This window comes from Myotis davidii, unplaced genomic scaffold (assembly GCF_000327345.1).
Source record: "Myotis davidii unplaced genomic scaffold, ASM32734v1 scaffold79, whole genome shotgun sequence".
Taxonomy (NCBI): domain Eukaryota; kingdom Metazoa; phylum Chordata; class Mammalia; order Chiroptera; family Vespertilionidae; genus Myotis; species Myotis davidii.
Window position 1 is genome coordinate 6,633,673 of NW_006294339.1, and position 15,402 is coordinate 6,649,074.

At 47.7% G+C, this 15,402-nt stretch overlaps 1 long non-coding RNA gene across 1 annotated transcript in view; it reads left to right on the forward strand.

Annotated features, from left to right (window-relative positions):
• The window catches only part of LOC102753145, a 133,113-nt gene extending 121,763 nt beyond the window's left edge, over nt 1–11,350 (forward strand). The window contains exon 10 of the long non-coding RNA XR_001514678.1: nt 8,227–11,350. This is a non-coding gene — a long non-coding RNA (uncharacterized LOC102753145). The remainder of the gene's footprint in view (nt 1–8,226) is intronic.
• Nucleotides 11,351–15,402: the final 4,052 nt, after the last annotated feature.

Below are 15,402 nucleotides of genomic sequence, written 5' to 3' on the forward strand. Positions count from 1 at the left end.
AAGAAAACCCACATAATCATCACCATAGATACTGAAGAAGCATTTTACAAATTCCAACAGTTACTTTTTATTTTTAGAAAGCCAATGAAATAAGGATATTTGAATATTCCACATGTGTTAAATACCTGTCTCAATCCAAAAGCTAACAGTATGGTAGATGAATAAATTCTAGTCCTGTGTTGACCAATATGATCATCACTATCCACAAAGTAGCTATTTACATTTAAATTAATTAAAACTAATAAAATTCCTCAGTCTTCATAGCCACATTGCAGCAGTCCAAGAGCCTCATGTGGCTAGACTTTGTATTAGAGGTAGTCTCACTAAAAAGTGCTCACTCACAACAGCTACACTATACTAGATGTGTTAGTGCAAAAAGAATAATAAATAATGTGAGATATAAATATTAGAAAGGAGAAAATAAAACAATCGCAGTTGGCAGATAATATGGTCGTATACGTGGTAAAACGAACAGAATCAGCTAAAGGCCACCACAAATAAATAGATTATTCAGTAAGGAAGTGGCATACAAAAATAATATATAGAAATCAATAGTTATTACATATATAAATCACAAATAGCTAGAATGGCCAGGATAACAGGAAAAAAAATCCATTCACAACATTAATCAAATTATTAAATACCTAAGTGTAGACTCTAAAAAACAATCAGCTAAATATGAAGAAAACTAACTAACTAAATAAATAAATATGAAGTAAACTTAAAAACACTCCTGAATATCACAAAGCAAACTTAAATAAGAAAGTATATTGCATTTTTGTGTAAGAAGCTGCAATCTCATAAATATATCAATTTTTATAAGCTCAATAAAAAGTCTAGACAAGTCTATTGGAGGGTGGCAACCTCTACCAGATAGTAACATATAACAAAGCATCAAAGATGTAAACAACTTGATATTAGTGCTTGAGTTGGTATAGTCTAATAGAACAGAAGGAGTCCAACAATTGGCTCATACTCTATGATGATTAAATTTATGATGAAAATGACATCTCATATCTCTGGGAGAAAGATTAACTAATCATTAAATGGTGTTGGGGGAAAATGAGTAGTGTTCTAATTATTATTACTGCATAACAAACCCCCCAAAATTAATGGCTTCAAACTACATTTATAGTGCTCACAAATTCCGAGTGTCGGGATTTCTGGAAAGCCTTGGCTGGGCAGGTCTCTATTTGGTGGAAGTGCGGGGGCGGGGGGGGGATCCCCATAAAATTGCGATCAGATGTTAGTGGAGGCAGTAGTTATGTGAAGGCCTGATTGGGACTGGAGAATCATTTCACGGTGGCTCTATGACATGACTGGGCTGTTGGTAATGAACCTGTTTGCTGAGGTCTTTTAGCTCCTTCCACATAAAGGATCATGGGGGCTCATTTTCCTTAGAGTGAGCAAGCCGAGAGGCCAAGGTGGAAGAGGCAATACCCTTAGTGATCAGCCTCAGAAGGCACAGGCTGCCACTACCACAATATTCTCTTGGTCAAGGCAGTTACACAGGTCTACCAGTTTCACCTCTCTCTGAAGGAGTGTCCATGTCACATTGTCAGAAGAAAATGTGGGATGGGATATATATTGGTATGACAATCTTTGGAAAACACAAAACACCATAGGTAGACATCTGGTTATGCAAATTTTAAATATTAAAATAAGTACCAAATGTATTCCAATGTACAAAATGAATTCATAACTATAGGAAGAAAATACGGGAAAGAAAATTCCTTTGCAATCTGAGAATTAATGTAAATTTAATTGACATTCATTACAACTAATAAAATTAATATTTTAACTCCTCAGTCTCAATGCCACATCTGAAGGGGCCGATAGCCACTGTGGCTGAGATTCAGAAGGTGAGGAATGAGTGGAAGGGGTCTGAGTGGGCCAAGCAGGGTGCAGAGCATGTGCAAAGCTGCCAGGAATGGAAAGAATGCCAAAATGGCTGGAGCTCTGAGGTCAAGGGGAAGAGTGTGCAAAGTGGGTTGAGGAGGTAGAGCAAGCAGGATCACCAGGGCTCTGAGGAATTTGGAAGGATGCAATCAGATTTAGGTATTAGCAGGATGGCTTTGACAGCTGAACAGGGAAATGAATGGGAGGAAGTGAAGGAGGCAGGAGACCAGGCCAAAGGTGTAGAGTAGAAAGATGGTGCCAGGCCTGTAGCCCTCTGCAGCAACCCTCTCCCCAGTGTCTGTGGGTCAAATCACCCTTTTCGAACTAGGTTCAGCACCAGAGGGCACTTCCAGAAAGCCTACAGTGAACTCGAGATTCTTAAACTGAGCCTGAGCACAAGGTCGGGACGGGGTTTAAGGCCAAATGAAGGGATGATCCAAAGCCCCCTGGCTATTTAGCTTGGAAACTCAGAAACCAGAAATCATCCTAGCTGCCCTCACTCTGAATGAGGGAGCTGCTAACTCAGAGACCACACCATCCCTGGGGAAGCCCATGGAGTGGAGGCTGCAGGGGTCCGGGCTTTCCCAAGGAGTTAACAAGACTTATTTCTTTGGAAGAAGTGCAGACTCTTTCTCCACTTCTTTTTATAAAGGCATCAATCATTTGAGTCACTTGAGAATAAAGCTGTTTTCAGCGAGAAGATTTCTGTGGGCTCCTGAGTAGGAGTTGGGGCGGCTGCTGTGGGAACGGCAGAACATATGGTGGTCTGTTGTGAATGCGATCTGTTTTTTGTGTTGTTGTTAAACTGCCTCTCGTTAGCATTGGGCCTGTTATATAAGAGCACGAGGGTCCATATGGTTTGTTGCATAAGAAGCCAAAGAGGAACATGGTTTTCTGTTGCCTTGCAGCTAGTCCAATTGTGAGTTTGGAAAAACATACACAGTGTGACACTTGGGCAATGTAGTCAAGTCGTCCTGGATTTGAATATCAGTTCTACCACGGGTTAGCTGAGCAAGTGACCTAACCCCTCTGAATTGTAAACTCAGAGACTTGATTTTCTTTCGTATGAGGTGGAGGAAACAGTACCGATTTCAACGAACTACAAGTTATTGACTATCCAGAATGCTCAGTTCTGCATGCTTTGTATATGTTATTCTGTTTAAACCTCATAGAACCCCCTGGAAGGAGCTGTATGATCATGTTTCAGATGAGAAAACTGAGGAGCAAAATGATGGAATGGCTTCCTTCTAAGTGAATAAAAAATCTGATGAACAGAATAAACTGGTGAATATAATAGAATCAGGGGCATAGAAAGGGAGTGGACTGACAATTCTTGGGGGGAAAGGGGTGTGGGGTGTGCGGGAAGAGACTGGACAAAAATTGTACACCTATGGATGAGGACAGTGGTGGGGTGGGTAAGGGCAGAGCGCGGGGTGGGAACCAGATGGAGGGGAGCTATGGGGAGAAAAAAGAGGCACAACTGTAATAATCTGAACAATAAAGATTTGATTTTTTAAAAAAAGAAGCCATGGAGCTAAGGTTCACATGGATGTTCTGCATAGAGGAGCCCTGGCGTTGACACTGATTATAGAGCCGGCAAACTACTAGGCATGGAGAGAGCACCTGATACACAGGAACCTAGACTGTAAGCTCCCCGAGGCAAGCCATTTGGGGGATTTTGTTCACTGCTGAGGTTTTAGCACTGAAAACAGTGCCTGGTGCAGAGTAGGCATCCAATGATAAATTCTGACTAAGTGAATGGATTTCGTATTTGTGGCATAGTTGTCAGCTCTGGAGGCAGACATGGGTGGGTTTGACTCAGCTCTGCCATTCACTAGCTGTGACCACAGGCAAGCCATCTAGCCAGTTCATATTTTGGCACAATATTCTAGTCTGTGTATAGGGGTTAATGTTAATTCCTCAGTAACTGCCCTTTTATCTGTCTTCCAGGCACACAAACAAACCTTCTGTCCCAGGCTTATTCATCTGTCCTCTGCCCTATTTAAAACAGAGCAAAAGCCAGGACATAACGCTACAACAACAAACTCACCTGTGCTATCTGGAGTTCAGGCAAGACATGCAAACATATGCCAAGATTAATTTGTTATCTCTATCAGAGGGCTTTGCACTGCAGCAGGTGTGTTCTTGAAGTGTGGTAATTGAACCCATGCGTAATTGCCTAGTGGTGGAATTACAGCCAAACTAGAGGGCATTCATTCCAAGAAGGGTTCTCAGAGAAAGGAAGGTCATGATCAATGAGTGGTATCTGTATAGGGATGGAAGGGACTGTGGTAACTTGAATGCCATTCTGGACTAAGTCACCCCATATTTTGTAATTGGGGAGACTGCATTCCCGGAAGGAAAGTGACTTGCTTAAAATTAAATAACTAATAGTTATCAGGAGAAGCATTCGATCCCCAGTGGGTTTGATTCAGAGACCAGTGCTCTTGCCCTAATCTAACCCACAGGTTCGAGACAGATGTCTCCAAAAGAAAAGGAAAGGGAAACAGAGCCAGTATTTATGGAGCAAGTACCCTGGGCCAGACACTCAGGGAAACTCTTTGTAAACATTTTCTTTCCTCCTCATTATCGCCCTATGAAGTGAGCAACCTTGCCCTCCAATTTCACAGATGAGGACAGAGTCTCAGGGCCATGATGTAACTTATATCCCAGAGCTGGAGAGAAGCCTGACCTCTACCCCACGCCCACCAATGATTTGAACCTACACTCTAGGGTTAGATAGTCGTCCACCCCACAGATTCAAGAGTTAAGCATCTCTGCTGTCCCACCTGCAGAACTAGCTGTGAAGCTTTGGGCAGGAGACTTAGCCTCTCTGGGCCTTCGATTTTTCACCCCTAAGTAAAAACAATCATACATTCCAAAAAAATGTTGTGGGGATTAAATAAGCTCAACCATGTAAAAATGATGACTACAGAGCCTGGCCCACAGTAAGTGCTGATTCAAGTTAGTTACAGACACACCAATCCTGCACACGCAGCCTCCCTCCTGCCCCCTGAAAAGGCAGAGGGGCTGGGATGGCCACGCAGAGCTTTGGGGGTGGGGGTGGGGGTCACAGCCAGCCCTGGCCTCCCAGCGCCTTCTGTCTTTGCACTCTGTTTGGCACCTGGCCCAGGACTGAGGAGTCCCCATTCCTCTCCTGTCAACTCAGCAGAACAAACTGTTTCAAGGGAAGGTGGTTCCCCTTGAGAAAATGTTCCCGCACACCCTGGAGCTCTTGCCCTGCATGTTGCAGCCATCTGCCCGACAGGGCCTGGGCCCCACCCAGCACAACCAGCACCCTGCTGAGTCACCGAAGGTAGTATGTGGTCTGAACAGCTGGTGCTTTACAGCACAGCGCCCTTTGCCCGGGTGATGGCTTTTAACCAACTTCATCTCTTGGTGCCTTGGTTTCACATTCTTTAATAGCACGGACTGGTGATGTCTGGTCAGTATTTGAAGGGAGGTTGGGAGAGACCACTGGAGACACTGCTGCCCTCCCTCACTTCCTACGCCTTCCTCAGCACTTGGCTCTCTGTGTGCTTCACCCCACCCCCCTCAGTCCTTGATATGGTCCTTACCGTAAGTCTAAGTGACAAGACCCCGACAACAGCAAGAGCACCCTTTCCTTGCTCGCTTCTTGCCACTGCTTCCTCTTCATTTTCCTCCTCTCATTCCTTCTCACTCTCTTTTGGCGGGTCCTTCCCCTGTGCCAGTCCTAAAATGCTGCAATTTCTTCAAGATTTAGATCCAACCTCCTTCCTCCTCACTCCACACACCCTCAGGTGCTCTGACCCCTGGCCTCAGGTACAATCCCCGTGTTCTGGTCAAAGGCTCGGGCTCTGTCCTGGAACTGCCCCTGGCACACAGACCGCCTCTCCAGCTTCCCCCGGCTTCTCCTCCTGCTGGCTGCCAGCTCCAGCAGACTCACAGGCCCCACACTGCACTTGCATGCTCCTCATCCTCACCCCACCCCATGATCCGGTCTCAGAATCGCACTGCCATTCATTCAGTACATGTACAGAGAGCACCTTCAGGCACAAGGTCCTGTTCTAGGTGTGAAGTGGACAGCAGGGAACAGAACCAAGTTCCTGCTGTCACAGCATTTACATCCCCTTTGCCAAGACGTCCCACGACCTGAGACTCCTCACAGCTCTCTTCCTCGCCCTGCATGTGCAGTGGGACACCAAGTCCTGTCAGTTCTGCTTAGTGATATCACTTGATTTGGTCCCCCCATTCTGTTGCCATAGTTCAGGCAACTGCTTCTGAGTTGGTCTGCCTGCCCCCGGTCTTGCCCCTCCGATCCTCTCCATGCTGTGACCAGAGCCCTGTTTTAGAAGCACAATGCTGGTTATGCTGCTCCTTTGCTCAACGCCTCCAGGCTCCCTTCTATGACCTCAAGGACGAGGTCATAGAACTTGGCTGGTTAAATGTGAGTCAGTCCCCAGGGGTCACTGGAGAAAGAGAACCAACAGGAGACTAGGGATCTTTCTGTATGTCTGTCTCTCTATCTATCTGTCTGTCGGGAGATTTATTTAAAGGAATCGGCTCCTGTGATTGTGGGGTCTGGCTAAGCAAGTTCCAAAAGTGTAGGCAGCCCGGTGCGCCGGACAGTCTTTAGGCAGGAGTGACACAGAGTCCCAGGCAGGTTTCCTTCTTCCTTAGGGAAATCTCCACTTTGCTCTTAGGGCCTATCATGGGCTTGGATGAGGCCCATGCAGATAACTGAAGATAATCCCTACTTAAAGTCAACTGATTGTGGACGTTAACCACATCTGCAGAATACCTTCACGGCAACGCCGAGATTAGTGTCTGAATAGCTGGGAACTATGGTCTAGCCAAGCTGACACATAAAACCACCCATCACAACGTGATACTTTTGGACCTGGTCCATGCTCATCTCCCTCACCTCTTCTCTTCCCTCTCTTCCCCCTTCTCAGTCTCGGCTCCGTCACCCCTCACTCTGTGCCAACTGGCCTCCTGCCACCTGTCCTTGCATGAGCCTGGAATCTTCCCCACCCCTTTCCTAGAGAACTCCTGTTGTCTCTACAACCACTCAGGTGCTGCCTATGGAGGAAGCCTTCCCTGCCCCCACCCCTGCCCAAGCCCAGCCCTGAGGACTAGGATCACCGCCTCTGAGTCTCAAACCCCCACTGTTCCCATGAGATAGAAACTGCCTGGTGGCCGAATGGTCGGCCCCACTAGCACGTGAACAGGTTTTGGACAAGAACTGAGTAACTGTCATTTTCTATCAAATCACCCCTAGTCCCCACATGGCACAAATCCCAATCAGGGATTATTTACTTGTGTATAAGCCCTCTCCTGCCTTAGAATATAAGCTCCATGGAAGTGGGAAATCATGCCTGTTCCCAGGACCTAACTGTGCCCGGCACATAGTAGATGTTCAATAAACATGTACTAAGGGAATGAATTCATATTTGTTTGAATGAATTGAACAATAAATACTTCAGTGCTAGGCACTATTTTGGAGGCTGGAAATTATCAATGGCTTTGGAGCTTAACATTTTAAAGAGGGGAGACAAAGAGCACTAAGTAAACATAAAAAATCAGGACAGGGAAAACAAAAATGTGATATGACTGAGTGAGTACATGAAGGGATGAGTAAATGAATGAATGGCTGGAATGTATGTAAATATATATCTCGCAACTTACTGAAGGGGAAGTACCACAGTGGGAGAGGGGTAGGACGTGGTGGCTTTGGAGTAGGAATTAGTAAGGTATGACTCTGTTCTTTGCTGGTGGTGTGTGTCTGGGTAAATGATCTAGTGCCTTAGAACCTAGGGTCCCACATTTGTGATAATGGGGATATAGCCACTGCTTTGTTTCTCACGGGCTATCATCCATGAGAAGTCACAGTAAAGAATATAGTAACTGTGAAATTCACAAATCATAAGGGTCATTGTTGTTGATATTGTAGTTGTTGCAACCAGAGCACTTGAGTGCTGCAAGTTCATTGCATTGTTTAGTTGGAGAGAGGCAGAAAGGCATTTTGGCAGGAGACAGACCTGGGTATATTTCAGTTCTATTTCAGCCACTTAGTGGTGAGCCATGTGACCTTGAATATGAATTATTTCACCTTTCTGGGTCTCAGTTTCCTGGTCTGTGAAAATGGGGAGAACATTTATACCATTTATAGACTGTTGCCAGGTTTAAACAAGACAGTCCATGCCAAGTGCCTGGTGCAGGGTTAAGCCCCTACGAAGGGCTCACCTAATATTAGCTATTAACAGTCATTCTGTCAATCACTAGTGGCTGCTCATAAATGGAGCCATTCATGGTGCAGTTTCTCAAGTCTCCCTTTTCTTCCAGGAAACTTCCCACGTCTTTATGTACCAATACCTGTGATTATGCAAAGCTTCGTTTAAAACCACAGTCCGTGTTCACATCCAGAACATAAACAAACCGAGGACTTGCTGTTCCAGGCCCTCCCTCCCAACTTTCCAAAAGAATATCTTCTCAACATAAAGAGAGATGCACTCTTCGTTTCTGTGGAAAACAAGTGCTCCTGGTTATATGATCACATACCCCTGAAACGGTTACGCTTCTTCATGTGCTGCATTTTAGAAGGCCCATAAAAGAGTTCTTGTCGAGAGAAAACACAGCTGGTGCCCAATTAGAGAGGTGATCAAGACTAATTGACCGCGAGAGCTCGTAATGAAGCCAGACCCCACGCTGCCGAGAGAGAGAGACTGCGGCTGGGGATGGAGGTGGCACTACTCGATCACACAAAGGCCATGACTGAGAGGGGTGGATGGTTTATTCCGGGAGGCAGAGTTGGTCATGTGGTGACCCCTGAATTTAAGGTTTAAAGGCTGGCTCTGCAAGGCTGACACCTGGCTCTGGCTCACTCCCTTCCGTGGGGACCCTCAGCTCTCAAACCTCTATTCATGCATCAGCTCCTATCTAGTCTGTCATCACTGGCCCTGGGAGATTTCCAGAGAGGAAGGTGACCATCATCTTCAGGAAGACCTCCAGGATGTGTCTGTACTTCTGTCCTCACAGCCCTCTTCAGACAGTGGATGTATTCCTTACCCCTTCCCTCCCAAACATCACACTGGCACCCCTCCTGGCCCATGGCTGCTGCTTCTGTGTCTTCTTCCCACTCTGCCCTCTAAGACCCCAAGACACTGTGTTGCACCCAAGATGCTCTGCTTAAAACCTGGCTGCTCTGTGTGCCTCTGTCTCAGACCATAAGTGGAACCTGTATTCCTCAATCTCTCTGTGGAGATGGTTTTTGCTTTTCCATAGCCCCCATGCCTCAGGGCCAAAAGGCAGGATCAAGTTTATTCTTTTGCCTCCCAGTGCTACTCCCAATAGCCCCCTGGCCATTGGATGTTTGCACCCCCATCCGCCTGGTTGTGGTCATCTGTGACTTTTAAGTGACTCTTCTACATCTGGTCTTTCTCCAGCTTCCTGTGGCATAGAGGGCAGTGGGCTTATACAGACACCTTTCTCCAAGGTGTTCCATTTTATATATGTGTGTTTGACTATTAAAAAAGCACACTTTATTTCCAAAGCTCATCTCCTGGCAAAAAGTATAGCCCAGGAAGTTGCAAAATACTTAACTGGAGGCTGGTTATATCCTTACATGAACCCCCATTGTCCCAGAGGAATGAAAACATGGCTCCATCGGTCAGACCTTTGACCTCCCCAGTTCCAGGGACCTTCACCTTGACTGCATGCCAGTCACCCCACTCAGAGCCACACCTTGCTCTTATCTCGGCTGGCTTCTACTCCACCCATGAAATCTTAAACCGCAGTGTCTCACTCTCCAGCCCTCCCTCTTATCTCTCCAGAGCTTTCACCAAGCTGGCCTTGGACCTCCTCCTAAGTTCCTGGCTCTGGACCCCTCCCTCCTTTCTTCCCAGCCTCTCAGACCTCCTGGGATTCTCACTCTTGCCCTGCCTCTTCTGCCACATGGATGGAGGGACAAATAGCAAGAGCAAGAAAGAAACATTTGTGTCTGTAAGCCACTTAGACATTTTTAAAAAATTTTCTGCAGCATGACCTGGCTCTTCCTACTGAGGTACCTGCCCCCTCGGTGGGCGAGAAGGTGAAAGGTCATGTGAGTAGAGCGCAGGCCCCGTGTCGGGTCCATAATAATCGCTCCAGAAATACTAGCTATTACTCTCACCACCAAAATTCACAGGGCCCGTGGCACTGCCTTGTAATGTATGTAAGGTATCTACACATCCCCAGTTGGATCACTCTCCTTCTGTACAATAGCGATTCCAAGCTTTATCCATCATCTTCCCACCAAACCCTCAGTCTTCGTAAAAAAGATAGAAGTGATCAGGTGGGAACTTTCTCAGTAAGTTTTCTCCAAACCTGCAAGTTTCAGTTTCCCTCCTGTCTTAGAGGAAGTTGGGTTCTATCACCTGACCACAAGTATTGGAGGGCAGAAGTATCAGTGACTTCTAAGACTGGGAAAAGCTGAGCATTCATTCATTCCTCCATCCATTCGTCCATTATAAATACCAAGTAGGAGGGAGTCTGGGGCTTTGAGAAATGTGATTTGAAGATGAGGAAAAATTGAGACCTAAAGGGATAGCCAGGCTATACCTATTTTTTTTTTGCTTTTCTCAGATTGGCGTACTCTGTGCTCTCTTGCCTACCTACCCAGGTACATCCGGTGGCCAAAGCGGGGAAGTGGGAGGACTGGCCTGGCACTCACAAACCAGGCCTACCTGCCTCTACCCTGGAGGAAGAAAAGAGAAGGCCGGTGAGGCATCTGTAAGGAAAGCTTGAGGAAGGGACTGCTCTTGTCGAAGCTCCATCCATTCTTCCGGGCTACATGAGTGGCTGACACACAAAGAAAGAACTGCACGCTTCTCCCACCTCCAGGCAGGATTCCCCGGGACCCCAAACAGACAGACAGACAGGCAGGCAGGCAGGCAGACAGACAGACGGTGCTGTTTCTCCTCCTGATACAGCATCCTGGGCAGCTGAGGCTGACTCAGCCTCTGCACCCTCCCAGAGGGTGGGGTAGACAGTACGCCTAGTCCGCTGGGTGGACGCGATAGGTGGCACCCGGAGTAAAGTCGCAGACATCTGCAGACACAGAGAACTTTGATTCCCCCGCAACTCAGGGACATTTGCAGCGCTCCCTCCTTTACCTGTCACTCAGTCACACCAGCTGGTTCCAAACTCAAACAGCCATCGGCCCTCTCCCTGGGCGACTGGGATGGGAAGTCCTTGGTGGCGCAGCACCTCGCGGCTGAAAGGGCCTTAGGGACCCCTTCATCCCCTGGAGGATGACAGGACCGTCCACCCATTCCAGGAAGATTCCAGGTCCTGGCGGCAGGGCCCAAAGAGCCGAAAGAGTTGGCAACTCAGATCCAGGGCAACTTGCTTGTTAAGGACACAGGTCATGGCCGCCAGGCTTAGGTGAAAGAAAGTGTTTAGTGTGTAAACATTAAAGTGTTTGCCTTTATACCCGTGCAGCGGTAAAGTATGATTATACACACACGTTTACCTTTACATGAAGCCACTGCAGCCCTCCCTGCCCACATCCCCTCTGGTCTGTTTACTCATCCTTACAGTGCAGGTCACAGTACCACCCATGCCCCTCCCCTCCGCTGGGCCTCCGTGCCTCCTGAACTCTCTAGGGGATCTGACCACTTCCACATTTACCAAGCGGGGAGGCTCCTGTGTGCAACCCACGTGGCATCCGCATCTGCTGGTGTTGCATTGAGGCGTTTCGCTGTTCTCCACTGTGAGCTGCCACCAGGTTCCCCGTCCATCTCCTGTCCACAGCCCTCCAGCTGGAAACACCTTGTCTGGTGCTGTTTCCAGAACAATGTGAGCCCTGACTTCTAGCACACGGAGGGCTCTATGCTTCAAAAGTACCCCCTTCTCTGCCTGATCATCCCTGCTCACACATCCCTACATGCCCTTACCAGCTTCTGACTCCCTAGCTTTTTAATTTTGCCCCTGCCCTCTAATTGCCGAAAACCCCAGGCTCTGGCCCTGCTCCCTCAGACCCTGGGCATCCATTCTCTTGCCTCTGGCCCCCCGGACACACCAGGAAGCCAATGCCCTCCTTCCCAGCCCAGAGAAGCTTCCGGTTTCCCAGGAGACATGCATTGAATGGAAACATCTTTTCCCTTGGGTCCCTATGAATTATTGGTCAGCCTTTCCACATTCCCCGTGACCCCATGTTCATTCTCCTTGGCCTCTGTAAGGTCTCATGAGCCCCGTGCCTCACCTGCAGTGCCAGTGTTAGCTCAGGTCCTTTTCATCCTTTTCCAGACTTCAACATCCCCTCACCAGCCTGTCTCTCTCTCCAATCTACCTGACACCCTGTGACCATCTTGTCTTTTTAAAAATACAGACCTGATCCTGTCTTTGCTTTGTAAGATCTTCCTGTGGCTCCCCATTTCCCCTCAGGCCCCTGGCACACAAGACCCTGCCTCCCCCTCAATTGGAACCCGCCCACACGATCATCACTAATTACTTATTTGAAATCCCCAGAGTGAGTCACGCTTTCTCATGCCCCCATGACTGTGCACATGATGCTCTTCAGCCCGGAATGCCCTTCCCAGATCTCTTAGAAAACACCTCCTGACAAGTTGAGGCTTGTGTAGCCTCACCTCCTCCAGGAAGCCTTCTGTGCTGGCCCTTCCAAAGGCTGAGTTAAGGGCTTCTCTTAAGCACCTCACCCCCATCTCCTAGAGCTCCTCTGCCCAGCACCTACTTGTTCCTACGCCACTGGGGCCACTGGGCTCAGATTCAGACCCCTTTGAAACAGGGACCACATCTGACTCATCTCTGTTACCAGCCTCTGACATCGGACCTCTTTGGGATCCAGAAGACACACAGTAGGTATTTTTAATAGAACTTGTAGATGAATGATGATTGGGCCAGAATGCACTGAACTGTACGCTTGTCTGGCATCGGTGGCCTGATTGAAACAGGGCTGGGCACAGGTACATCCTGAAGCAGGCAGAGAGCAAGTGTCTGGATTAGACTAGGATGCTGTCAGCTCCAGAAGCATGAAAGGTGGATTGATTACCTGTGAACTTGGAGCTTCTGAGAGGAGACTTACATTCCCATGAAGAGAAGGCAGACGAGTGTACTCAGAAACTGTAGCATACTGAATTAAACACCGAGATCTTTATTTCAGCAAAAGGAATAAGTTGTACAGGGGCAGACATTTAATCACAATGTGATACGGGTCAGCCGTGATCGACAGGGTCACAATACCATAAACACTAACTCTGACCCCAGCTTCTGTTGTAACTGGACTGGGAGGTGGGGACAAGGTGAAGCGACCAAGGAAGGGAGCTGGACCCTTCTCTTCGTCCCAGCAAGCCAACAGGGCATGTCTCAAACTGGAGCAGGAGGAGATGTGGGGATATATTATTTAGGTTTTGGAGTTAAATATTCGACAAAGTCATGGTCAGTGGCTGCCTGTGGGCAGTGAGTTGGGGGAGAGGGGAATGAGACTGGGGAATGGGCCTTCTAGGCCTGTCTGATGTTTTGAACTATGTACATGATGTTGGTGAAACACATATAATTTTAAAGATATCGCCTGTGGGGTGAAGGCAAGGATCTGTCATGAGGCAGGCGTCCCTGTCCAATCCGTCTGACTAATGTCTCCGAGACAGCACCTTGGGCAGTTCCTCTGGGCCCTCCCGACCCTGGAACCAGACTGGGTGGGGCCGCCTCCCTGTCCCCTCCTGACCTGACCCCACCCTCCAGCACGTACCCTTTGCTCCCACAGATTGGTCTCCTCCCATTCCTCCTGTAGACACGGCACCTCCCACCTCTTGCATTTTGCTCAGGCTGTGCCTTCTGTGGCCACATTAACACCTCTCCTCTCCCTGCCTTCTTAGTTCTTCCCTCCAACACCAAGGCCATTCCTGGCAACTGTGCTTGCTCTTCCCATGCCTGCTCGACAGACCTCTGAGGGAGCTTTTGTGTGAGGTGCCTGCTTTCCTGTGCGCCTTTCCATCATCCCTGCTCTCTAGATTTGAGTAAGAAGGTTCCAGGCCCATCTCCATTATCCATAGTCAAGGGACTCCTCCAAGTCTGTTTCTTCATTGGGAAAATCGAGATCTTCAGGCCTGCTTGCCAGGATGTTCGTGAGAGACTCAAGCTGCCCTCCGACTTCTAGTCCCTTCTTCCCCAGGCACGTCTGGCCTAACGTGGCAGCAGCTGTGGCAGAGCCAGCATTATCAATGCTTATAGTGTGCTGGCGCTGCCCTAAGTTGTGCAGCAATCCATTTAATACCTACCATGGGAACATTATGCCCATTTCACAGATGAGGAAACAGGCTCATCCAGGATAACTTATCCAGGGTAACTTATCCAGGGTAATTGCAGGTGAATCCACATGTCATCCCCCACCTTAGACCAGAAGCAGCTCAAAGGCAGGGAGAATTATACTCGTGTTCACAGAAGCATTATTTGCAATAGACAGGTGGCGAGTGCAATGGCAGATGAATAAATAGATAACCATGAAGTGGTACACAGGCACTGGAATATTACCCAGTCTTAAAAGCAAGAGATTCTGAGCTGTACCACAACACAGGTGGATTTTGAAGACATTATCTTAAGTGACATAAGCCAATCACAAAAGGACAAATATTGTCTGACAGCACTGATATGAGGTACTTTGAGTAGTCAAGTTCATAGAGACAGAAAGTATTATGGTGGTCACCAATAGCCAGTGGTGGGGGCGGGGAGGGGGGTGGGAATGGAGTTTAATAGGTACAAAGTTTAAGTTTAGAAAAATGAAGAGGTTCTGGAGATGGCTTGTGGTGATGGTAACGCATCAAAGTGAATGTACTAATGCCACCAAACTGTACACTTAGTAATGGTTAAAATGTTAAATTTTATGTCATACTAGAGACCTGGTACACAAAATTCATGCACAGGCAGGGTCCCTAGGCCTGGTCAGGCAATCAGGGCCGATCTGTGGGTCAACCAGTGGGGCGATTGGGAGGTCCCCGCTGGCACCCACCTTGGCCGGCCTGGAGCCTGCAGGCTGGGGGCAGCTCCTGTGTTGAGCGGCTGTCCCCTCGTGGTCAGTGTGTGTCATAGTGACCGGTCGTTCTCTCTTTAGGTTGATTTGCATATTAGGCTTTTATTATATAGGATATTTTACCACAACAATTTTTTAAAATGTAGTTAGAGGCAGAGATTAGAATAGAGGTTTCTAGGGGTTGGGGGGGAGGGGAAGAAGGGGGAATTATTTTTTAAGGGCTGCAGAGTTTTTTTGGAGATGATAAAAAAGTTCTGGGAATAGATAGTGGTGATGGTCATATAACATTGAGAGTGTATTTAATGCCCCTGCATTGGAAACTTATGAGTGGTTAAAATAATAAACCTTATATTATGAATATTTTGCCACATACAGGAAAGCAGGGAGCCCTGGGGCCTCTTTGATTTCTCTGGACCTAGAACCTCCAGCAGGGCCTGGCACACATTAGGTGCTTAAGAGCGTGTGTCGATTTGCATAAGTGTCTGTGGGAAGAGACC